Source organism: Urocampus carinirostris, chromosome 4 (genome assembly GCF_059441175.1).
Source record: "Urocampus carinirostris isolate Australia breed hairy pipefish chromosome 4, RoL_Ucar_1.0, whole genome shotgun sequence".
Taxonomy (NCBI): Eukaryota; Metazoa; Chordata; class Actinopteri; order Syngnathiformes; family Syngnathidae; genus Urocampus; species Urocampus carinirostris.
In genome coordinates, this window is record NC_142352.1 from 43,518,632 (window position 1) to 43,546,294 (window position 27,663).

Consider the following 27,663-nt stretch of genomic DNA (forward strand, 5'->3'; position numbering starts at 1 on the left):
AGTAGTGCATGGAAGTTTTAACACAATTGGATCGAACTTGCAAGTTATAATGTAGGTATAATGTTATGACTTACTAACAACATTATTACAGTGATAGTTAAAAATGGGAAGACAGTGTTGATCCAGCGACAATAGTACTGATCCAATCCTAGGACTCAGTATCGATAATATTGACATATCTGATCATAATTGATTTAGATGGATCTGCCCACCCTTACAAGCTATCTGCAACAAGAGATGTAGCAGGTTCATGAGTGTGATGAGTGCAGCATCAGCATCGAGCTGCAAATGAAGATGAAATAGATTTGTCCAAAATTAGTTAGTTTCAGTAAGTTAAATGCCTTTCAACCTCGGTTTTGAGTACAGCTATCAAAAAGTAAAATAGAAAAAAAAAAACTACCTGTCATGATTACCGATGTGATTCAACAGCGCCCGCCCATTTGGCGCCAACCACCGCGGGTTCTGATTGGCTCCCTGTCACTACTAGTACCCAGTCCTGTCAATCCCCTGCAAACCTCTGTGTATACAAGGCAAGCCTTTTTCGACCCTGACTCCCGCCTGTCCCGTTTTTGCTCCCGTCAGTCTCCGGCTACGACCTATTTTGATCCTGACCACGTCTGCTCTCCCGTCCTGGCTTACGACCCATTTTTGATCCCGACTACGTCTACTCTCCCGTCCTGGCTTACGACACGTTTCCGACCCCGACCACGCTCCACTCTCCCAGTCCAGACCAGTTTTTCCGTCCCTGAAATCCCCATCGTTTGCTACGGAAGGTCCACTTCCGTTATCGGATCACAATCCGAGTTCGAGAGCGACTTGCTTCCCGCGTCCAGCTAGCATCGGATCGCCCTTCTTCTTCCTATATCTCAATAAAATTGTGAGAAAACATTACGCGATTGGGTCTATCCTGTGTGCTGGTCGTGACAGTACCAACTTTTTAGGCTTTAGAAATTTTGGGCATAAAATTGGTTGTGCATTGTCTCAGGTTGTGTTTTGAGTATGCAGTTTGGAGACAGCCTTGAGTTTGACCAGTACTTGTCAGAAACGGTCTAAACATTGGGCTGTTTTTAAGAAGGGATTTTTCCAATACCTCATCTGTTTCCTTTTTCGTCATAGCCCACCCTCCTAGTATAGAAGTAATTGTCAACCATTTTGGATTTCGCACTTGTAAATCAAATCGCTTGGTTCTATACGTGATTTGTGACCGGAATATTCAAAAAAATAAAAACGTCAACGTAACTGCTCAACTTCAGCAATTGTTTAACCCGTCTCAAAACCTGGCTAGCTGTCAATAATCTCACATGTGATACGAGGCTGCTATGCGCTGTTTTGTCAGACATAAATTTGAAAAAAATAAGCATTTGCTGTCAGGACCAGAACGTAGACAGGACCCACTTGTGTGCGTTTATCTTAGTTTGGGAAGAAGGGAAAGAATAGTACACACGATCCGTAGATCGCTGGTAGCGGGGAGCAAGTTGCTCAGAAGCGGAAGTGGTATTTCCGTGGCGAGCGATGGCGGTAAAAACACGTTAGTAGCCGGGACGGGGGAGCAAAAATCGTGGTCGAGATCAGGAAAAGGGTCGGAGCCAGGAAACAGACGAGAACCAGAACAGGAGAGAGTCAGTGTCGAAAAGCTTGCCTAGCGTAAGCTGAGGTTCGTAGACGGACTGACAACCGGTGACAAGAAGAGAGGGGGTATAAAAAGTGACAGGTAGCCAATGAGCGTCCGAGGCAGTTGGCGCCAAAGGAGCAGGCTCAGGTATCATGACATATGCTGGTTGTGGTCATAAATACTTATGGAAGTAAATCAGATTAGCGGAAATTACACATGTTGTTTGCAGTGTTTTTTTTTCTCAATTAACTGAACTTGAACAAATTTAGTTTGAATTTAGTTTTATCTGTGGCCAAGGCAAAAATAAATTTCTTCTTATTGATTACGACTCTTGACGTTTCATCGAGAAACTGCTGGATATAGGAGACAGAGAGAGATCTGACAAAGCTTGTATTGGAAAACCAATTTTTGAGATAGAACCAGATCAAATCCGGCATATGTTTGAGTCTCCAGAAAAGCGCTAACATACAAAGAAGATAAATTCAACGGATCAAAAACTGTTTCCTGGGCTTTTCGTTTGGCCTGAATGGAATAAGCAGCCAAAGAGCATAATGTCACGGGATAGAATGTAGATGAGGAAGACCAGAATCTGAAGGAAGTCTTGGCGAATCTGACGAGTACGGTGAAGGTTGGGCGAGCGTGGGGCAGGAGACACTGGCTTTCAGAACGGAGGGAGTTATATATTTATATATATATGAAGGTAAAAACTTGAGCAAAAGGCAGGTCAGCCTCAAATACCGGCGGCTGAATGTGATTCTCTCCACCTGTGCTGGCCGAAGTAGAAGGCTGGCCCAGTAGTAGAGAGATTGAAACGGGATCTTGGCATAACAGTTTTAGTACTTTATTACACTTTTTGACTTGCGAAAAAAGCTGTTTAAAAGCCTGTAACTTAGCGTTTCATATTTAATTGTTTGTCAACTCAAATTTTGTGATAAAGTTTAAGCCTCAGAAAGTGTTTGCTTGGACAAGTGGTTGTGCTCATATCTACTCATAGAGGAATCACATTACTCATCCACATCTCAACAGGCTGTAATGTGGAAGAGCAGAGTATGTAGCCTCCAAACAACTTGCTGACACTGCCATACCTAATCCTCGGTCGTGGGTAGAAGAAACATGTATTCGGCCATTCGACATTAGCATAATAAGCCAGCACATGGCACATTGCTGTTTTGCATAAATAGTACACCCTAGTTTATAAAAGGGCCCTGAGGCTAACTAGGCTCTTTATTCAATTAATGAATACTTCATGTATTTAAATTAGTCCTGCCTGGTCAACTCAAATTAGTGTGTCATCGGACGTGAACAAACACAAAAGTGTGTGTCTGCGTATGCATGCCTGTGTGATGCTTTCCTTAAACTTACAGTCGCACATCCAAAGTGAGCCCTCCAAGCCAAAGTTGTTATGGATTAAGTTAAAAACAATATACATTAAACAATTAATATTGATACACATTTATATCGTATTTCTAAATATTTTTGATCTTTTTTCATTATTTAAAATGCAAACTATGATGAGATCTTAATCAAGTTGCAATTTTACACTAAGAGCAACATCGAGTTTTCAAACGAGGGTCTCTTTTCCCCCCTTGAGAGACGTGATGGCGCATTAGGGAGGTGCATCATTTAAAGATAATCAGTGACTTGTGTAGTTATTTTAAGAAAATTGTATATGAAATAAAAAATACTCTGTAGACACCTTTACATGTCAGATTTACAAATAATAAAACCTAGATTTTATCCAACATTTGATTGGCGGAGCAAGAAATCAATATAGATGTTGTAGCATCGAAAAAAAAACATTATACTGTCTTACCTTAGCTTATAAATGAGGTTTATTCGTTGCTCCTTGTGAATAAACGCATAAATGAATAGGTATTCCTCCATTATGGAAAAAAGTCCTTTCAACGAGACAAAAGTTACAGGACGGGATGACTTCCTGATAGATTGCTGATAGTTGGATTCCTGTTGTATCCAATGTTTTGTGATTTTGCCCAGGGACATTTTTCAAATGATCAACCATTGCACAAATACTTGCCGTAAAATGTTGTGTATAAGCGCTCTCCACACTTGGAGTTTTTTTTCTTGGTAAAAAAACCAAAACAATGCAATAAAAACGGTAGTTTGAGCTGAGAAAAAGTGAAACAAATGTTTATACCGATTTTACATCAAACATTAGGGGTGCACGTTATACATGAGTCCGCATTGTACACAGATGAACAGGGTAATAAAAATTCTGCAAAAAAATTGTTTTTCCCCAGCGATTTAGGATCTCTGGCTTATTGCTAAAGAGAGGGAGGATGCTTTAACCCTACAACAACAACGGTGACTAGATAATGAATGTGCTGTATCTGAGTCAGATCAGATGGCTTATCTTGCTACTGATATCCATGGAAGCCAGTGTTGTCTGTGTCATGTGGGAAGCAATAGGCACTACCTTGCTCATATTTCGCCTAGTTATCCTAACTTTCTTTTTATCTTACTCTTTCTCTTTTAAGTATTTATTACCTATTTTTCCTGGAATACAATTTCAATCTCCTAAACCATTTCACTGTGTTGTTATCCATGATAATAAAGACCATTCCACTTGAGTTGATTCACTTTCAAAAGATAAACAGTTGTGCAACAGTAGTTACGCAGAGTTGATATTTCAAACAATTTCATTATAAAAGAATGTTGTATCAATTGAAAACATTTGAAATCATTTCCAAATATTTTGAGCGTCGACTGTAACAGTACCAGCACTTTACATTTTAGACCCTTCATGTCACTAAGGCTACCAGACTTCAAGGAGTATAATGCGAAAATGCCGTTATTACACTTAACAATTCTTCGGTTTTAAAATGTCCCTTGGCAACATTGATTGATTTCCAGGTGGGTCTGTTTTTATTCAGATGTCATACGAAATTGTGGTGAGCAGAGGATAGACATCTTCACAAAGATTTGCAGAAATATCTGGCAAACAGGACAGTGTCCATCAGTATGGTCAAAATCACTAGTAACTATGCTAACAAAGAAATTAAACCTTCAACCTTGCTCGAACTCAGAACCATCAGTCTCATCAGCCAGGCAATTAAAGTTATGTGAAAGGTCCGACTAACAGACTGAAACCACAAGCTGAAAACATATTAGCTGAGGAAGAGGAAACTTCAGGAAGGGAAGGATCACCATTTAACAGATTTTTAATCTGTGCATCATATGTGAGAAATTTCAACAACACTAGAGAAACTCACATTTCTGGTATATTTCAAAAAACGTTTGACAGAGTATGGCAAGCCACTTTATGGGTCACCATGCGGAAGAACAACCATTGAACAACTGTATGCCAATGCCAACAATGTGGTAATGATCAATGGTACGATTGGAGCGTGGTTTCAAAACACAGTTCGTGTAAGCAAGGCTACATTCTCTCTTCAACATTATTCAAAATCTTCCTGGAGAGGATCATGCCCAAAACTCTGAAGCAACATAAAGGTACAGTCAGTATTTGAGGACACAAAATCAGGGAACCTGTGTTTTTCTGATGATATTGCTGGATTGGCAGAAGATGAACAGGAACTTGGATATCTGGTCAATCGCCTGGACAAAGCGTCAAGCCAGTATGGGATGGGAATCAGCACAGAAAAAACACAAGTAATGTCCAACAACCTCCAGGCTTTCACCACAAATATCACCATCAACCAAAGAGACCTGGAACCTGTCACCAAATTTAAATATCTTGGAGCTGTCATATCAGAAGAGGGGTCAGAAACAGAAATCATGGCCAGGATAGCTAAAACCATAGCTGCACTTGCCAGACTTAAACCCATCTGGAGGGACAAGAACATAGCAGTAAAGTCAAAGATCAGACGCATGCAAGCACTGGTTACTTCCACCTTCCCCTTCGCTTGTAAGGCATTGACTCTCACGGCAAAACTAGAAAAGAAAATCCAGGCCATGGAGATATGATGCTACTGGAAACTTGTTGGAATCAGCTACTTAGCCCATGTGACAAATGAAACGGTGCGCAACACTGTCAAGGGCACATTGGACCCTACGAAGAACTGTTGTCGACTGTGTCCAGTGTTTATGTCACAAGATAATCAGGACTGCCCAAGATAATTCTCTAGGGCAGAGTCCAAGGGGGCAGGAGGAGAGGGAGACCAAAAATGAAACGGGGTGACAACTTTAAGGAATGGACTGGCTTGAAGTCAGGTTTGCAGCACATTCAGCGAATTCATCAACTATTAATAAACACTTTTTTTTTTCGATCGCAGTTCGAATCCCGGCTCCTCCGTGTTACATGTCGAAGTGTCCTTGGGTAAGACACTGAACCCCTAATACCCCCAATAAGCAGGTTAGCGCCTTACATGTCTGCACGGCCGCTATTGGGAAATGTGAAGCACACTGTAAAGCGCTTTGGGAAGTCTTGACTTAAAAAGCGCTATATAAATGCAGATCATTTCATTTGATTTCATATGTCTATTTGATGCGTTATATGACTAGAGATCGAGATTCATTCTATAGAGTGAAACTCACTTTATATTGTTTTACAGTTGACTTTTGTTGCTATCAAATAACTTGAAGTAGGCTATGTCTACTTGACAAGTTGTCTCAGGATGTGAGAGTTATTTTTAATGTATTAAACTCACTTTATATTGTTTACTGCTGACTGTTATTTTATTTAATAAAATGAAATGTATTATATCGTTCATTATTTATTTTTGTTGCACTTTAAGTGTAGGAGAAATCTGTTGCTTGTGATGTAAATATTACAACATTCTATAACACAATTACTTGTCGGTTCTTCTCTTTCAATTTACTCAAGTACTGCTCGGAAAACCTTAAATTATTTGACATGCAACAACTTATTTTTAAAGTCACAGAAATATTTACTATCCCTGGCTACCAGTTATTTTTACTACAGAGTAATTCAGTTACCAACTCAGTTGCTTTTCGGAAGAAGGAGTAAGGAACTGCAGTATAACTTCTTTTTTAAAGTAACTTGTCCAACACTGTTCCTTATAACCTCAACCTACGGAAAAGCATAGCTGTTCAAACCTTTTGGTTAAATATATTTTTTAGAGTTTGAAACAAGTTTATGAGTTACAATTGCAGACAAACATAAGTAACGTTGCCTGAAACAACTTGAAAATGTTGCAGGGAGGAGAATAGAAGAGTGGCTTTCAACATGAATATTTCACTGTAGGAAAGCACGGGGGAGGGGAAGAAGGGGGCAGCTACAGGGATGTTCAGTAAACCATGAGATTACACACACACTCTGCAGAAGGCATTTGGTTAATGTAATTAAGAAAACCCTATGGTGGGAGACACATAGCATTAGTGTCCAGGATGTACACTTCTGTTTTGGCCTTCTCCTGGCCCACGCTCACAGCCGCACGACTGAGATTCTATTAATTTCATTTACTAATCATTGTTTCCGCTTCACGGGCGCCAGAGTTTGTTTAAACACTGGGGATTTTATCTTAATATGCGATTAATACAACTGCATAAATAACTGTGCTTTATGGCTCTGGATTTGATTAAAACCAGAAAGTGTTGTAGATACGTATATAATAGACAAATTATTTTAGTAGCTGCTCTTGTGTCGTTTTACTGCAACACACCTCGTCTTGCAGTAGTTGCTTAAAAAGGGACACCGTGTGATATTTGACCACTAGATGTCGCGGTATTGCATAGGTCAGAAACCTATGGCTCGCAAGCCAGATATGGCTTTTCTTCAGGTGTACATAAGAGTCGAAGACAACATTTTGTTAATGCAAAATTTCTGTGTGTTGTTCCATTTCTGGTATGCAGAAAGCCGACCTTAATATGTGCAAAGTCGATTCAACGCTGATAATGCAGGTGGTTCCGTCCAGCACATATTGGGAACAGCCAAGGAATACTTTACATGGATGCTAATTAAAAAGCGTTTCTGCTCTGTTAAACACTTTATAATGAAAACCCACAGAACAAACTTTAAACACCTCAAAACACCAGCCAAACCACACAGAGCATTTTGAATGGGTGAGTGGTATGGGTGGGCGGATCTATGCACACTTAGCACTCTCCCCTCTCTTTTACGCATGCCCACTGCGCTGAAGGGAAATGCATTCATAAACTTTCGTTTGCAGTTTTTTGTGACATTTTTTCAAAAGAACTCCATTTGCACCTTTGAAATGATTATTTACGAAAAAAATGAAGGTAAAAATGAGCCTCAATGATTTTATGAAACTGCGGGAGGGAGACAAGTTCAAAATTGTATCTTTGTTGACATGGGACACAGGCTCTGGCATTGTTATTATTTCATATTTTTTATAGAAACATCTAACATCAGAGGCTAGAATAAAATGCCCTGGAAAATTTGTTTTAATCTGGAAAGCAGGTTTGGTGCTTTTATTGAATTTTGTCTTAAAATATATAGTGTTGTTCTCTCTCTCTCTCTCTCTCTCTCTCTCTCTCTCTCTCTCTCTCTCTCTCTCTCTCTCTCTCTCTCTCTCTCTCTCTCTCTCTCTCTCTCTCTCTCTCTCTCTCTCTCTCTCTCTCTCTCTCTCTCGCTAAGAATTTCTCTTCTGGCACTTTGGGTGAAAAATGCTCTCGTCCCCTGCACTACACAATACCTAAAGCTGAAAGCTGCTTTTGGTTACTGATTGGCAGGGAAGGTTACTAGTTAAACATGCATTTCTAAAATGACAACTCTTCACCTTATTACTATGTTGTTACTTTGTTATTACCAGGTTTTAATCATAAGAAGTTGGGTTAAAATAGGCTCAGTTAACCATTAAAACATAATAGCAGCTAGAAATCAAATTTCCTGGACAATCACTATGACCAATCACTGGTGAAATATTCAGTTGTTCTTAAAGGTCTACCTAGTGCCTGTGGGCAACATGTTAGTAACCTCTGGTGTCGTGCAACCGTAAACGAGTGCTACAAAGCACAAGTACAATACAAACTATGGAGAATAAAAGTGACCAAACCGCACCAAATATCTTCTCTTCTTTGCTCCCCAACTTTTACATGGTTTTGGATTTTACATGGCAGCCGCACCTGCAGGTAAGCCTTATGTTATGTTAAAACACTGCACATTTCTGGACCTATGAGTATTTAAAAATTGCACATCTATATCATAATTAATGTATTTTTGCTTATTATTCAAGTCAATAATGTTTTATTTTAATGAATTAGGTTTTTACCACTGGGTCGTGCTAAATAATATACAATGTCCATTTAAAAACAAAATAGAATTGTAGTTTTATTATATAATGAACTCTTTGTTGTGTATATTTTGCATTTGAAATAAAATCAGTGTAATTCAATTTAAACACAATCGTTAAAATATATACAGTATTCTAATTGTATTTTTGAATAAAAATATCTCCAATTTTACTTCCCCCCCCAAAAATCTGTAATTCATTAATGTTTATGTAATGGTACTAATTTAACCGTTAGCTAGCGTTAGCTACAACAGCATTAATTCCCTCAGCTCTTTAGTCATTGAGTTATAAAAAGTCCATGTACATGTAAAGTCCAACACAATTTTTGAGGGACAGATACTTAGCAATCTCATATCTGTTCATATTAAACTATTTTTTGCAGTTATAATTTATCCAACCCCTTAATTAAACAAGGACACAGAAAAGTGAAAGATCCTTTTGCATTTAGGGGAAGTCGTTTAAGAACTATACGCGGTAGTACTAAGTCATCATAGCAAAACTCTCTTTTTTTCTTCCACTGAATAAAATATGATGTAGGGTCACCAAAATTTGATTTTTTGAAATAGGCAAAAACCCTGCCAAGCCATGAGGTCCTTAAATTATATCCTCGTAATTGAGACATGCCATGTTTACCTTTATTTTTAATAGGGGCCTTGATACAATAAAGATGTTCTTACTATTGGACACCTGCAAAGGTGATTGCATTGGATCCCAGGGTTGTTCGTTATTTTGACTACACAATTGTCACTATTGGCCAATCATTTCGCTGTTCTTTGATTTTTCGGCGGATCTTTTTGTAACCGGGGAAATTTAAATAAAAAGAAAAGGCTCAGTAGAGGGCTTTTTGAGGCCGATTGGAATCTTTGAGAGTTTTCTGTAAACGGTCCTCTCCTGTTTTGCCTGTAAGTTTTCATCTCTCCTTCTTTGAGTGTCTACCAAACTATAAACTTACCAGGTCCCCTCTGAATGGTTTGAACATAGAACAAAAACAGAATACATTTTTAAAGGCCCTTTTATTTGTTTTACTAGAAGCCCCTTCTGTGACCACGTCTCCAGAATGGGAATGGTGACTACCACAAAAGCTCGAGATTTCAAACTTTCAAAGGTTACAAAATTCCACCATTTTATTTTCGGTTCCTTCACCATGTATACGATCAATTGCAACAATTGAGTTTTGTTTGGCAATTATACTTAGCATTTGTGTTTTTTTCACCCCATCCTTTTCTCTTGTACAAATTGCTGTGTGTTCTTTGGCTTCATTCTATCCCTGCAGGTTTGGTGTTCAGCCAAAGAATGTTTATTTGACTGAACAATTACAGCGAATATATTTCTCTCATCACACAATTACCCCTCTGCCATTTGCCCCCTCCCCACCATCGGGACTTTTCACAGTTCTAATAACTCAGCCCCCCTACTATTCTGGGTAGATTAATAAAGTTCTCAGCGCTGCCACGATTGAGAAAAGAAACCTTTGCTCTGTTTAATGACAACTGTAAAGTGGAGGCAATCATGGGATGCCTCCCGTGACATTTCCCCCGGTTCCTGTTCGCTCCACTTATCTCAGACAAATGGCCGTGCCAGGCCGCTATCGAGATGAAGCGTTTTCCCCGAGTCATTACGTCTGTCACCGGGGCCATTTCCATATTGAAAAATCTAAAACAATAAATGACACCCAGGCTTTTAATAACTGTGAGGGAATCATATTTGGAAAATTGCATTGAAGCAATAACCTTTTCTCCCTGTAATTAGATGACAGAGGGGTCCTGGTTTTAATTAAGTCCGCAATTTATAGTTGGGCGGCCATACCTCAGCATGCTGATTAGTATAGGAGGGATCAGAGAACAGCGTCGGCTCGATTTGAGAAAGATTTGATCTAGTAATTACTGTGTTATATGGCATGGTCTGTGCCGAGCTTCCGACTTGAGATTGGTGTGTGGACGCGGCGGTTCGTCACGCGTGGCCCTCGCCGTCATTACTCTCGCTGCAAATATGTGGCGAGTAAGTGTCTGTCTGAATAGGTCTTCAAAGGAGGTCATCAATGACGGACATAACGTTTGAGGAGGTGTATTAAAGTGGAATTGTCTTTGTGAGGCTCCCGTTTGTCAAGCAGGGTGTGTTGGTGTACGCCGGCATGGTTTTTACACTTCCTCTTAATTGATGTCCCTGGTCAGTGTATTACGCTAACATTTGCACGAGGGGCCCGAGCTGTTAAGGATGCTGTTTTAGTGCCGTGTTAATAAACGCGGCCATTTACTGTCAATTTATGCCCTGACAGGTCGTAATGAAGACCATGAAAAGAAGATTAGCTGGAGCTGTTGTGGCAGACCGTCTGGGGACGGCCATGATGAGACTGCAGGGACCGGCGGCTGTCGTGCTAGCTGGCAGCTCCTGGTGCTCCGCCGCCGAGATTGACATTAATGTTGCACTTTTCGGAAAGAACGGTGAATTCTTGCTGTATCTTTTGGGAATATGACATTTAGCACGTTGTAAGGATGCGTATCAATGGCCGAAACTGACAATGGCGCGCGGCAGTCCCGCGTGACGCTTGACTACTGACATCAAACATATGCTTGTGGTCTGTGTCACTAATTTAATTTGCTTGTCTGACTAAGCATAACAATGACTTCAAAAAGGTCCGTGATGCTTGCATTGAAAATTTTCACCTGAAGAAAAAAAGAAGTCACTTTCATGCATACATTTTCAGAATATTTCTCGTTTGGGAAATACATTTCCCCATTTTTGCAAATATATTTGTCTGCAGGTTTCAATATTCATTATCCATCCATTATCTCCACCGCTTATCCTCAGTAGGGTCGCGGGGGTGCTGGAGCCAATCCCAGCTATCTTCGGGCAGTGAACAGGGGACACACTAAACTGGTTGCCAGCCAGTGGCAAGGCACGCATAGACAGACAATTCACTCGCTCATTCACACCTATGGACAATTTGGACCGTTCAATTAACCTGACATGCATATTTTTGGAATTTGGAAGGAAACCGGAGTGCCCGGAGGAAACCCACACAAGCATGGGGAGAACATGCAAACTCCACACGGGGAGGCTGCGGTAGCTGGACTTTTTTCATTGGACACCCAATGAAAGGCTAGGCAAAAAGATAGGAAAAACTATGTGGTTTTGTCACTTTCATTCTCCGTTGTTAGTATTGTTCCTTGTGCTTTGTACCACTCTCAAAGTTTATTCTCGTTTTCATCTGGATACCAGCAAAAGAGATTACAGAGGATGTCAGTTTGTTATTTTGATTATTGTACCTCACTGTTGTTTGTTGTTTTGACTGTTATGCACTTCTTAAATCATTGTCACTATTGGCCAATCAAGTAGCCGTTCTCCACTAGGCAGATCAGTTTTTTTAAAACTAGGGCAGTGTTTTTCAAACTAATTTGAGCCGAGGCACACATTTTTTTATTAAAAAAAAAAACTCAAGGCGCACCGTCCTTCAAAAATGTTTACAAAATAATGACCCGCACTAGTTTCATCTTGTTGTTTTTAGCTTAAATTATCAGGTCGCTTAAATTGACAGTATCATTGAAAAAATATATTTTGTGGTTACTGTGGCTCAGGAGGTAATAAAGATTAATATTTGTTTAAATGTATAATTTTGCTGTCATTTTGAAATTTTTGTTTTTTGGAAACATAGCAAAAAACATAATGAACATGAAAAAACAATGTTTAAAATAAAAAAAATGATCCAGCCAGAGGATTTGCATGACCACTATCTTGTTCTTTCTTCTGTTTATCAAATAATAAAATGGGAAGGGGGGGGGGGGGGGGGGGGGATCAGCGTCTCTCCTTATTTTGAGTGTTTATTTAAGTTTAAATGATATTTTTTATTTCAAAAATTAAGATTAAAGGTATTTACCCGTACTCCCTCTTGAGCATATAATTAGTATATAAAATTATGCAAAATTAACAATCTGCTGCCACCTACTGATATGGATGAATGTTGCAGTTACTCGGCTGATGACTGGAAGAAAATTAGAGAAACTATACAATGACTTTCTTTTTTTTTTTTTTGCAAGGTAAAATGTTCAATTTCTTGCCGCACACTAGACAATGTTTAGCATCACACTAGTGTGGTTGAGAAAACACTGACCCAGGGGATTTAATAAAAGGGTAGGGTTTTTAGAACATGTGTGAATTTTTCATCTGAGGTTTAGGTCATCTCCTGTTCCCCTGGCAAGTTCGAAATCCATTTAGGTATTTTCCTCTTATTTTATGTGTCTGCTAAACTCTAAACTTATTACACTGCTTTTCAGTCGGACTACACAATGCAGCAGGGGTCTCTTTTTCAAGCTGAGAACTACTTTTTGCTACCAATTAGCGCAAAGGGCACGCAAGGTTTGTATGCATTTCTTAAATAACAACTTATAATGTTATTACTATGTTGTTATTATGTTTGTTTCATTGTAAGGTTATTCACTGTAAGTCAAACCCCCGGTACATTATAAGCTGATCCAATTGTGGTTAAACTTCATTTGCACTACAGATTTTATTTCACAATATTGAGGAAAAAAAGGCTACAGTACTTTGTTTTCCTGGAGTATGAGGTTCACCTGATAATAAGATGCAACTTTAAAAATACACCCGTGTGAAAGATTATTTTTTCATATATTACGTGCATCAAACAATAATGCGCTTGAGATCAAAACTAGATTTTTTCAAAAAAAAAGAACATTTCACAGAACAAAAATACAGGTTTAATTGTCTTCTTGACCTTTTATACCGTGTTTGTATTTTTATTACTTCACTGTCTTTTTTTGGTTGGACTCTCTTGACTTTTGTTCTGAAACAGTTGCACAAATATTTGATACTGTTAATTTTTTTTTAAATAGTTTTCTTTACACTATTAGCACTCTGATTTTATTTTCAAAATATTCTGCAATAGAGTTGTCATGTTGACATTGTAAAATTTGTATTTTTGTTACATTGTTGCTTTGGTTTGACTCACTTGACCTTTGTTCTGAAACAGTTCTAATAGAAATATTTGTATATTTTTTAAATTGTATATATTTCAAAATTTTCATCGTAGTTATATCATAACAAAAACAATATTTTTGGTGCCTAAAGTCTCTGTGTTACTTTGATCGCAATTATAAACTCATTCAAGGTTTTTTTTTAGTTATTTAATGAACATGATGTATCCGGGCATAATGTTTTGTATCGGATCGGTATCCCTGATACTGTCCTGGTATTCATTTGGATTCGATCGATACCAGTAATCCCAGTATCTCCCCCCCTAGTGGTCAGCAAGCTGCCAAATGTAAAAACGAATGTGTGTTTAAAAGCTCACACCTGATCGCGACTAGAGTGGGCGAGCATGACGTTTCCCTAAAGGACTTCATCCAATCTGATATGCAAATCCCACAGGCCAGTTGGGAGAATGAGGTTAATTAATCCCAGAGGACAAATGAGTGAGCAAGGGGCTCCTCAGCCCCCGAGATCTTCCCTCTATAAAGGTCACACTTCACTGTTACAACGTGTATTATGCCCTTCTGCAAACTACTCTACGCAAAACATCCGATCATATCTCTTGTTTCAATCAATGGATCGACGTCTCCTGACAACTTGCCCTGGGACGTCCTTTGGACATCAAGTGCTAATACTAAATGCTGTACCCTGGGCTGTGAATCATTCTCAAATCTGATGATGCCCTCTTGGGCTCAGAGTCTGGTGCTAAATGTCCGCTGTTGGCTTTTCATCAGTTATGTTTTGATGCTAAATTCTGACCCTGGGCCTTTTGAGTTTCATCATCATGACCTGTAATATACGGATCACTCTTCTGCTCCAACACAGCAGTCCACTCAACTTAGTTTTTCTCATATATACTGTATATATAGCCCTGCGATTGGCTGGCAACCAGTTCAGGGTGTCCCCTGCCCACTGCCTGATGATGGCTGGGATGGGCTCCAGCACCCCCGCGACCCCCTACTGAGGATAAGCGGTGCAGTTAATGAGATGAGATGATATATATATATATATATATATATATATATATATATATATATATATATATATATATATATATATATATATATATATATATATATATATATATATATATATATATATATATATATATACGCGGTTAAAAAAAAAGGCCATTTGAACTCAGCTGGGGATTGTTAACGCATACTTAATAGAGAGAATATTCAATTTTAAACATTTTAATGACGTGTAAAACCACGCACCTGACCTTTATGCAATAAAAAATGAAACATTTTTAGTGCCTTAAATATTTATGGTGTATTTATCGTAAATATACACCGAATCAAGGGGAAGGGTTGAATTATTCATTGATCATAAACTTTGCAAGCAAAAAGTACACTGCAGGTATCGGATTGGTATCAATATTTACTTGGATTGGATCCATCCTAAAATTCCTAGTATCGCTCACCCCTATTTCTTTCAGGTTTGTACATTAAAGATCTGGTCACATATGAACGTAAATTGGTGGCAATGTTGAGCCTTGGTTGCTTGGATCATACGCTTCAAAATTGTTAAACGTCAGCGTTAAATGGTTCCGTGTGACACGATTTCACCGACCGCCTTCCACCCTGCGGAAGGCGTTTTTGGCTTCTGGGCGAGTTTCTCCCTCGGGTTTCCTCACAACTCCCGTCCCCTTCTCCACCCCTGTCTCCCTCTGCAGCTGGAGCTAGCAGGGCCAGATGCTACATGGCTGCACCACCCTCTGTCGCCCCTTCCCTCTTCCAGGAGGATGGTGCCCAGAGAGGAGGATGACAAACGCCTCTGCCTCCGCTTACTGACGGATTTGGACGGCCTGACTCTGGCCCACTCTGTTCCAACCGCCAGTGCAAGATGTCGACTTAATGGAAAAGGGGTTTGGCTGTCGACGGGCCCATATGCGTTTGTGTTGGGGAAATATGGCGGGACGGCGTGCGCTCAATAGCGTCGCAAAGTGTGTCTTCTGTGTGTTTTTGCATATCTGCCCCAGACTGCCTACATCCATCACGCCGTGGCACGCTGGCAGAGAGCGGGATTCAGAAAGCTTCACTAACACACGGTCAGTTAAATTGCCTGTTAAATTGTCTCTGTGTGTCGCTAGACTAGGTGTAGCTAAAAACACTGCACTTAATGGCAGGAATTGACAAGTAAATGCCAGGCAAAGAGGTGGGAGAGGGCGACATTACAATACGAAAACATGGCAAAAGGGTGATGTGCACGACACTTGAACGCTGTTTTGAAGGGACAGTGTCTATAATTTAGCACCGCTAAAAAAATACAAGCAACTGTTGATGTAGACAATCCGTGTCTTTCAGCGTGTTCAACTTCCGAGACTCGGACTGAGGATTTGAGACAGCAGTTAAGTTGAAGACTTTTGTTACAAAGTTACAAAATAAAAACTAAACAGAGTATATCCTGGGCCGGTGATTAGGATAAAGTCATCCCTCAAAAAAGCATTGAAAAATGGCTCGCCACCGTCTTGTAGGAAAGGGCCGTGGATTGACAAAAATGAAAACTCAACCCGTCAAAGTAAGGCACTTGCATCTTCACAGGAGACCTTTTGTTAAGACTTGGCCAAACTAGATTTGAAAGGTTATATGATAAGAATAATCAAAGCAATCAGAACACTTATTAGAAACGTTGGTAGAGTACAGAATGAACGATACATTGAAGCTTTAAGTGAACACAAGCAGTAAATGCTTCATACAGTGCTGTGGATAATCATGACGCGCAGTTATAACAACTAAATAAATAATGTGAAAACTCATTCAATAGTGGCAAATATTCAGTGACACATTTTAATGATCTAGCACAACACTAAAAAAACTGTAAAAAAAAGTCTCGACAAAGCGTAACGACTGAACATTTAAATTGATTTGAAAGATTTTCCTCAAATAACAGGCACTGTATCTTTCTTTCTCTTTTCTTTCTTTTTTCCTATCTTTTTTGTTTTTCCCTTATTCCTCTTACTTCTTTTCTTTCTCTTTCTTTCTTTTCTTTCTTTTCTTTCTTTTCTTTCTTTTCTTTCTTTTCTTTCTTTTCTTTCTTTTCTTTCTTTTCTTTCTTTTCTTTCTTTTCTTTCTTTTCTTTCTTTTCTTTCTTTTCTTTCTTTTCTTTCTTTTCTTTCTTTTCTTTCTTTTCTTTCTTTTTTTTGTGGGTAAAAAGGAAAATGTTTCCGTTTGGTCAATTAGGGTCTCTGTTGTTTGTAATCTTACTTGTGCTTCGTAACACTCGTCTTTGGTTACACTACACTATACAGCGACAACTAGTGGGGAAATACTACACACTGACCCTTTAAAATAAATAAATTGAATTAATCTCTCATTGACGATTTCCTCCCATTATAATTCCTCAGAGTTGAGGCGAGGCCAGAATCGTAGCATATTCATCACCCGCTACTTTGCGCCCGTAATAATTAAAACAATAATTTCACTGCAGCCCGTGTGACATTTCTTTCTATGCAACCAAATGGAAAATTAAGACTCATTCTTTAAACATTACAGCTAATGGCCGGGTTCCCCTCATGTGGCAACGGAACTACGAGCAGAACCGTTTAAAGGACAGTGGCCCCTGAAAGGCACAAAGTTAGTCAGCCTCATCTTATCATTAAGCAGACACAGACAAGTAATACAAGAAAAAAAAAACAATATTTAGGGAATTTGAGTCAACCTCTGAATCAGTTCAAATAGAATAAAAATGTAAAACTTGTGTATAATACGCAGACATTCACCTTGTAGTAGTCATTTTGAAGTGATAAAAGACATCTCTAAAATGAATTTGTTATTTTATAAAATGGACGAAAAAATAGCAGTCTATGTCAACATGTTCAGAATTCACCTGAAGTACAGAAAATGTGAGTCAATCTAATCATGTTAACTATTTGGAGTCAGGGGCCACATTGGGTTAAAAAATTTGGCCTAGGGCCTGATCCTGGAGACAGATCCAATGTTTCATTCATGAAAAAATATACATGCAGAAATCTACATGTTACATTTTTTTATGTATAAAATAATATATATTCATTGTTTAAAAAGAATAGTTTAATCAAAATGGCTCTATTGTGATCACAATTTTAGTATTAGTTCTGTACAAGTATTTTTAAAGTATTTCCCTAGTAGTATTTTAGTCATATTTTTTTAGTATTTTTGTGTTACTACTGTAGTTGTATATTTTTTTTCTAGGGTAATGTTTCAGAAGTAGTATTCTTGTATTATTGTACTACTTTGTAGTATTTCTATATTATTATTTTTTATTTTCAGAATGAAATAGAAAAATATGAGGTCCCTGTGTTTTAACACTAAACTTGATATATAGTGTTGTAGTAATTTGTAGTATTTTTTATAATATTTCTTTTGTAATATTTTTGTTTTAGACACTAAAAGGACAATGATGGCACTAATTTAGTAGCACGATTCATAACTATTGTCATGTTATTTAGACCCCTTTGGGGTGGGGGTTGTTTTGGATTGGGCTTGGCCTGCCGGTGTTGTGCCTAAATAGGACTCTCCTACAAAATCGGAATCCCTTAGTGTGAATGCACTGCGCATCAGAGAGAACGTTAGTCAAGGATCGTAGTCCGTGAAATGTTTTTGTTAGGGATTACAAACCAAAAAAGCGATCATAGTCTATATAATGACTTTATTAAGAGTTATGCAAACCTCAACAAAACGATAGGCAACACAAAATAGCTAAACGTTGTAATATTCACGATCACCACAAGTTGTACACATGTAGGCATTGTTTGGTGTACTATAGTATTCTTAATGTACCGTATTTTCCGCACTTCAAGGCGCACCTAAAAGTCTTAATTTTTTTCAAAAGCTGACCATGCGCCTTATAATACAGTGCGCCTTATATATGGCTCAATATCAAAATTCGCAAGGTCTCGCAACTTATGCAACAGCCGCCGACTAGATTTTCCCCCGAACGTGGAGTAGTCCGCGGTGTATGCTGGTATTTATATACCGGCGTTTCATTGGCTAACCAATGTGTCAATCATCATTTGAATCGATCGCTATTGGCTAAAGCTATTCGGAGCCTCGGATTGGCTAGAGGGCCAAAACAAACCCTGCAATTGGCCGAAAAAGATGTGTCAATCATCCGTTAAATTGATCGCTATTGGCTGAAGTTATTCAGAGCCTCGGATAGGCTAGAGGGCCAAAACAAACCCTGCAATTGGCCGAAAAAGATGACTGAATAGCAAGCTTGCTAAACAACACCATAAAGAAACATGTTTCATTAGTCTGTATCTGTAGATATTTTACTATACTTACCTGGCAGGGGAGATACCATGATCACACTGTTTGTTTTCATCAGGTTAGCACTGCTAAGATTTTTGCAATCCGGAGATGGAATAAGCTTGCTCTGTCCACTCCACGCATCGGCCCGGTATTGCAGTACCTCCGGGAACGGTGCATTTGCAATGATCGCAGCAAGGCTTTAGGGCTAGGACCTTAGCTTGGCCTTTTGGCTGAGAGTAAGTGTCCCGGCTCCTAGGCTTTGTAGCGTATTATGAACTGACCAACAACAGATAATGGATAATGAATAAAGAAGATAGAACAATAACCCTTAAAAATCCCCCCCTCCTGGGTTTACTACACTCACGGTTGTAAGAAAACCATGATTGCGTATCATTATTGAACGTGAGAACTTAGGTGAGTTATGCGGCTTTATATTATCCCGGTATCTTGTTTTAGAACGATTTTGATGTTGCTGTGATGAGTTGAGTGAATTAAACTCAATTCCAAGTGTTTATTGTCATATGCACAGTAAAGTTGCGAGCGAAAAAGAAAATAGAAACTAAGGAATGGTTGCCATTTCTTGAATTCCAAGACTTTAACCTTCCGAATGATATTTGAAATGACGCATTTAAGTGACATCGTACGGACACCGCATCCGCACGTGTCTACGACACGTATTTGCTTCTTTGCAAGCTTTGGGAATGTTAAGGGGGTAATCAGCTTGACTGAATCATCTTACTGTTTTGTAGACGTTCCCATTGTAGCGCCTTATAATCCGGTGCGCCTTATCTATGGAAGATACAGGTATAGGACCAAAAACTATTTTTTGGGGGATGCGCCCTATAACCCGGTGCGCCCTATAGTGCGGAAAATACGGTAATCCATGTTTATTGAATGAGGTTGCACACTGGTCGTTATAACCAGAGGACCATTGTGAAGGAGACATATGCCAAAATCTCACTCCCCCAATAACTTCTCAGAGAAAAGTCTAAAAGGCTTCAAAATCATAGTGGTGACATACGATACTAAAAGGCTACTATAGTACACTGAATAAAGCCTACTTGTGTACAACTAGTCGAGATTGTGGATATTATAGCGTTTGGGCTACGTTGGGTCTCCTCTGGTGTCGGTGAGGTTTGCATATGTCTTAATACACTCATTATACTTGTATGACATTTTGTTTTACCCAATACTAAATCTATTGCACCCTGGTCATCCTGGAAGGGGGATTAGTACTTCTGAGGCCCCTTCTCAAGGTTTCTTATTTTCCTCATTCTGAGGTTATTGAGTTTTCCTTGCCCGCATGGTGGTTTAAGGTGAGGGGATGGTGTAATTGTAACCTGTGCAGTCCTTTTGTGATTAAGGGCTATATAAATAAATATGACTTGACTTGAATTATATAAAATATGATCACTCTTTTTGTTCTAATCACACTAATCAATAGTCCTGAATAAACACATTCTACAGAATATGATCGCGACACACGTTCCGTTGGAGGCACATGCGAAGGAAGGTCAGATTTTATCTGTGGAGTCAGATTTAGGCCCCATGTGGCCCGTGAACCCTAGTTTGCTGCCGTAATTTAGATGAAAATACTCACAATGATGCCTCTAATTGCCTGATCAAAAATTCAATACACACTCTAAAAACACAAAACATAATCCATTTCACCCTAGGGACACCACACCTCACATCAATTTACGATTTTTATTAAAAAACAACACATGTTTGACGTAAATTTGTGAAGCATGCACCGCTAATTTCACGTATAAGCAAGATTTGACGTTGTAGTAACTTGTAGTATTTGTGTAATATTTCTGTTGTAGTATTTTTGTTGTGAACACATAAAGTAACATTCTTTTTCAGAATTGTATTCTCACAATACAAATCCTTATTGTTCGTTAAGTTATCTATTTAACTATTTGCGTTTCTTAATTTTTATAATACATCCTGCGTCCGAATATAACTGAAAACAAGTTTCATGTTTAATAGTAGATCTTAAGATGGCCGCTAGGGGACAGAAAAGCTCCATAGTTGCCAACCCTTTCAGATTCCGTTTGTATTCGTCAATTGCTTCTTTCTCTCACTCCCTTCACTGATGTCGGCGATGATGTGTGTAGAACTATATGTTCATTCAATTTTCTGCATTAACAATGTGCTAATTAAATAAACTCTTGCTTCCAAATGATGATCTTAATTCATTACCTTGACTGTTTGGTTCATTCAAGAAACCTGTCAACCAAGAAATGCATCACTTTGGATGAAGCTGATACTAATTTCAAAGAGAGACACTTGCTCAGCACTTAATCTATGTAATCATCGACTGTAAATTGAACTAGTGAGTATTCATTTTCAGCATTACATCATTCAATATCCGTTTGGTAGGGGTGGGCGATACTGTGAATTTTAGTATCGATCCGATCCAAGTAAATTCGTGGTGGTATAGATTAATACCGATCTAACACCGACACTTTTTGCTTGGAATTGTCATGATCTTGAACAAGTTTTCATTTTTCATTAAATCACTACACTTCAAACTTTGACACTGTGAAAAAAATAAATAGAAATATTTCTACAACAACTGCTTCGGAACAAAAACCAATAGAGTCAAATAAAAAAGAAGCAATAAAATGAAAATACAAATATAACAATGTCAACATGTCAACAATACCTTCCACTGCACAATACCCCAAGAGTGCAATTGTTTAAACAATACAATCTAAAAACCTTTAACAGTATACAAAATAAAATACTACTGAAAAAATAATGTTTTTGTTCAAGAGCTTGCTCCCTCATATCTTTCAGATTTAATTTCCCCATATGTTCCGGTCGGGAGCCTTTGCTCTGAAAATGCTGGTCTACTAATGATCCCAAGAGCCAAGAAGAGATCCACAGGTTCGAGAGCGTTCTCCATTCGGGCCCCGGTGCTGTGGAATGTTCTTCCCCATGAGACTCGATCTGCAACCTCAGTGGAACTGTTTAAATCTAGGCTTAAAACACACTTCTGTTCTATAGCATATGAATAGATTAAATTTTATGTTGACAATGTCACTGTATTATTTACTATTGCAACATCCATTGCAGCCTGGTCATCCTGAAAGGGGGATTACCACATCTGCGGTCCCTTCTCAAGGTTTCTTCATTTTCCTCATGTTGAGGTTTTTGAGTTTTTCCTTGCCCTCGTGTAGGTTTTACATCAGGGGATGGTGTAATAATAGTTTGCGGTTTGCAATAATCTGTGGTCTGTGCAGCCATCTGAGACACTTTGTGATTAAGGGCTATACAAATAAACATGACTTGACTTGACTTAACAGTCACATTTTTGGTTGCAGCTGGTTGCTCCATGTAGGGTGAACATTTTTCATGTGTTTGTGTAAAATGACCACACAAATGACACATGGCATTGTCCTTTTCTGTTGAAAATAAAAAAAAGTTTACACCGCACTGCTCTTCCTGCTGCCTCTGTCATACTTAGCATTTTGTAGATTTGTCCCTCTTTTATGCCTGGGCGGCAGGGTGCAGCAGTAGGCCAGGTAGGGAGAAGTGCTCAAAGTGTGAGTGTCAATCACACAAACGGGCTTAAACTTAAAGAGTGGCTGAGGGTGCTGGGTGAGAGAGGGAAGGAAGCAGCTGTCTACATAGAGACGCTGCACTTTGAGGGAAAGAGGTGGAGGGGAGAAGTATAAACCCCAGGACAATAGTATCAATCTGATCCAAGTACTTGCTTAGTATAGATACCGATATTTGGATCAATCCGCCCACCTCGAGTGGTCTTATTACTGTTGCCTGTGACAGATCGTGAATATGTTTGTTGGATATTTTTGTGCTGTGGTGAAAAAAACCAAAGTGCATCCTCCTTGGTGGCTGAGCAGGAAGAGAACTTTGCGGGGGTTTCTGGCTTAAACACCCCCCCATCTGCTCAACCATCTGAAGAAAGTCTTTGAAAATGTTATACTAGCGTTACACTGTATCATTTCGTTGCATTTGATGCTATAGCTACACACACAGGTGGGTAGAGTAGCCAAACATTTTACCCAAGCAAAAAGTACTGTTACTTCAGAATAATATGACTCAAGTAAAAGTCAAAAGTAGCTAGTATCTAAATAATTACTTGAGTAAAGGTAAAAAAGTATTCAGTGAAAAAACTACTCAAGTACTGAGTAACTGTAGCAACGTCTTATTAAATATTTTTTAAACAACCATTCAATCAGATAACGAATCATCAAATCCAATCCAATTAACATTCCATTAAAAGTCCGTGTACTCATTCTACTTGTATGGGTAAACCCAATTTGTGTGTGTGTGTGTACGTGAGGCTACAGCTATGTACACTGCACATACAGTTGGTTGGTTGGTTGGATCCCTTAACTACTAGGGTCGTAGGAGCACCATTTATTTTCCTCCGGTATGTCTTGGGCAAGTAAAGCCTGGTGGCACCCATCCCTCTCCAGGCCAATATGTGTTTCCACCTGGCCTCGAATTAGGGACCTTTCACATATCAGGCGAATGTGCTAACCACTACACGACGGAAATGCAGTACAGTAAAAAAAAAGAAATGCTCGTAATATGCTTACAAGTGCTACCTGGTGTTTTTTTGGGGGGTCACTGGTCAAATCTATATAAAAAAACAGGTCTCTGACAAAATAAATGCGCTTTAGTGTAGACAGACAGATGCCTACTCAAATAACGGGCTCAATGTAGCCTAATTCTTCAGTAAAGTACAAAACAGACTCAAGTAAATGTAACAGAGTACATATAACTCGTTACTCCTCACCTCTGACTTACACATTAGCGTTAGCTAATGCTACATGGCGCTTTTCTCCCACGACAGTCCGACAACGTCCTTATGGGGGCCTCATGTCGGACCAGTGCGCAGGAATTACACTAATGCGGGGTGACCGGGACCCATTCATGCGACAACCCCCCTCAACAGCTGTCCCAAAATCAATACACGTCGAACAAATATGAAAACAAACATCCACACTGCATACGTCTCCCCTCGGACACAATAAAGAGAGACATCATCAATGTCTGGAATTTGTGGACGTGTATTCAAGAGGGAATGGATGACAGATTGACGATCCAGAACTCCAAGAATGAAACCAAAACAAGGAAATGTAATGAGTAAGAGGTAGTATTGGTGCAATAGTCACAGTAAATCAAAACAGAACACAAGTTTTAAAGGTATTCCCAAACACAATGTTTTCCATTAGTGTGGTGTTCCTTCCCACAGTTATGCAAATATGTTGCAAAATATTCCATGAAATTTGGTCCCAAAGTTGCTATTCTACAGCTGTGACGTTATTGAAGGAAGGAAGGAAGGCAGTTCCATAGTAAACGGCGATTGGATAGCGCTCATTTCTGCTTGGAGAAATTGGATCTTTACTTGCCCTGTCACTGGGGGGCCTTGTGACTTTTTTGTCGGAGTTGCAAAACTCCGACCAACAAAACTGCATGGGGTAAGTTAACCTGCCACCATTACAGTGTGCCTTCATTGTTTGCCTTCTCCTCCTTTCAGGGAGGTGGGTGTGGCTTTTCATTTTTGTTTTTCTCCGTGTGTGTCGTAGTTGGTATAAATTCCCGTTAGCGTCCGGGCTGCCGAGGTGGTTCCTGTTTTGATTGCTTCTGGTTGGCGCTCGATCGCTGCACAGAGTGTGTTTTCTGGCCGGCCAGCCTGGAGTTAGTGCCGGCTTTGTCATTTTTCTATTTGACTGCCATTGTAATCCTGGTTTTCATGTCATTTTCATTTTCACTGACATGTGAGGTTAGTCTGTTTGTTTCTGGTCTTACAGTTTCCTGCATTTTTCATTTTTATTTTTGGTGTTTCTAAACTGGACTTTGTCAGGTTTGTTTTTTATTTCTGGTTTCTTGTTTGGACAATTTGTTATTTGCTTTGTGCCAGCTTCTTGTTACTTTGACCCTGGTTTTATTATTAAATACAATCTTTGTTTTGAGCACCTCTTCCTGCAGTTCCTACCTCCCCCACATGGGTCCACCACCCATAAAACTTGACAGAATTATCCATCCATCCATTATCTGTACCACTTATCCTCAGTAGGGTCGCGGGGGTGCCCGAGCCCATCCCAGCCATCTTCGGGCAGTGGGCAGGGGTACACCCTGAACTGGTTGCCAGCCAGTCGCAGGGCATTGACAGAATTACCCAACAAAAATGTGCAGATCAAAATGTCCTTTTGAAAGGGTGCAAAATAATTGAGTGCAGGTGTGTAGTGATTGGACACGCCTGTGCTCAGTTCAAATCCCGGTTGGGGCCCTTTGGTCGTAAGAGGTGTGTCAGACTCCAACACTCCATGTGTTGTATCATTATTGCGTACACCTGCGACACAAGGCCTTGGCTTTCTCCACAAAAACAACCAAAACTTCGCTTTAAACAATCGTAACCTCTTCAACAAATTTACAGGTATACAAATTTGGTGACTGGCTTGCATGCTTGCTGGTGGAAAATCAACAACGAGACCGTCTTTCCCAAATATTCATTAGCTTGGAAAATAATTGGAATTCACCAAAGAAATGTATAGATTTAGCGCAAAAATAATGTACTATACATTTCGCATGGTTTAGAATTTGGGAAAACCTTTAACTATCAACAAAGGTAATGACATGAGACAATAATTATTTTTCATGTTTTAGTGATCAAAACTAAAGTGCTATAAAGATAAGAAAAAGTCTGAGATATACAGAGACCCCTCGCCATTTCGCGCTTCAGTTATCACTGGTTACCTCCTTTGCGGTTTTCGAATTGACTTGTCTTTATTGTCATTGATATCAATGTAATCGTGCATTGAATTCTGAGCGGAAAGCAAATGCTATCACGGGGGCAGGTTCGGGAGGGCTTTTGACGTAACATAGGACCTGGAAAGTGGGAAATTGCTACATTTGGGGCGGTTGTATTTTAATCATTGCGGAGACCTGGCTCAAACCGAGGTTACCCGATGCTGGCGTGCCACTCTCTAAATCGCTTTCTTGCACTGAATGGAGAAGCCCTTTCATCTGGTACTTTTGTACAATAAGCACCATTTATTCCACTGCAATTCTGTGCTCTGTTTTTTATTTGTAGATCCATTTTTGTTATTTTGTTACAGTCATATTCTCTCAGTTGGCGAGGCCGTCATCTCGAGGTTAGTTTGACCCTTGGGCGCTTTTAATTTTGCAGATTTTCACTTGTTCAGGTCCCCGTTAACTGCGATAACCAAAGGATAACTGCACCATATTTTCCCTTATATACGACTACATTGCATATAAGCTGACCTTCTAAAACTGCATTTTGAATGAATGAATGAATGAAAACTTTATTTCGAACATTAAAATAATAACAGGACAAAAACAATGCGTGAACAACAAAATAATGTCACATAACATGTTTGAAAATGGGTAGTCAAAAGCAGATGCTTATTTTCCCTACCCCTTTATCTTCCCTATTAAATACATTTTACAAATCCTTTTCTCCTCTTGTGTCTAATATAACAAAATCTCATGGATATACTTATTACATAGGTCAGATATCTCATCTCATCTCATTAGCCGTACCGCTTATCCTCATTAGGGTCGCGGGGGGGCTGGAGCCCATCCCAGCCATCTCCGGGCAGTGGGCAGGGGACACCCTGAACTGGTTGCCAGCCAATCGCAGGGCACACAGGGACAGACAACTCATTCGCTCATTCACACCTAGGGACAATTTGGACCGGCCAATTCACCTGAAATGCATGTTTTTTGGAACGTGGGAGGAAACCGGAGTGCCCAGAGGAAACCCACGCAAGCACGGGGAGAACATACAAACTCCGCACAGGAAGTCTGGAGCTGGATTTGAACCCACGACAGGTTCCCATGACATGAACTGTGCCGCACAAGCGCCAACCACTGTGCCGCCGTGCTGCCCAGGTCAGATATCAATAATTATAATAATTACAATAATCACATATTTCATACACTAATCTTCGTAATACCCATCCCTCAACGTCATAATGCCACTAGTTACCAAATATCACTGTGGCACCAATGATAATAACAACAATAAAAAAACATAATATTTATAATAACAGTTATGATATAATAATAGCAACAATAACAACACGTTAACCATAGTTTTAAACGCAGTATTTCCAATCTCGCTCATATCCCATTTTCTTCATTCCTGTATTTCACCAGTAATGTTTTCTATGTATTTAAATTTGAACACATGAATAGTTGGACATTGTTTGATCTCATTTTGTAAATTATTCCAAATTTTGACTCCACACACAGACACACACATACTTTTCCTGGTTGTTCTCACCTTTTGGATTTTGAATTTACTACAGCCCCTCAAGTTATAATTTCCCTCTTTCCGAATGAATAATTTTTGGATGTTTTCTGGCACCATGTTTTTGTTGAACTTAAATAACAGTTGTGAAGTGAAAAAAAATATTAAATCATCCAATTTTAGTAATTTGGACTGTATGAATAAATTATTAGTATGATCCCGATATCATACCCTGTGTATGGTTCTTATTGCACGTTTTATAAGGATAAAAAGGGGCTGGAGTGAACTTTTGTTATTATTGCCCCAGACTTCTGCACAATAACATTTTTGTTTACCCTGACATAATTTCTATCTTATTTTTTTCTTTTAGGTCTTTGTACGCGT

At 39.2% G+C, this 27,663-nt stretch overlaps 1 pseudogene; it reads left to right on the forward strand.

Moving 5' to 3' along the window:
- Positions 1 to 19,067: 19,067 nt before the first annotated feature.
- LOC148367650 (U2 spliceosomal RNA) lies at positions 19,068 to 19,204 on the forward strand (annotated as a pseudogene).
- The last annotated feature ends 8,459 nt before the right edge of the window (positions 19,205 to 27,663 follow it).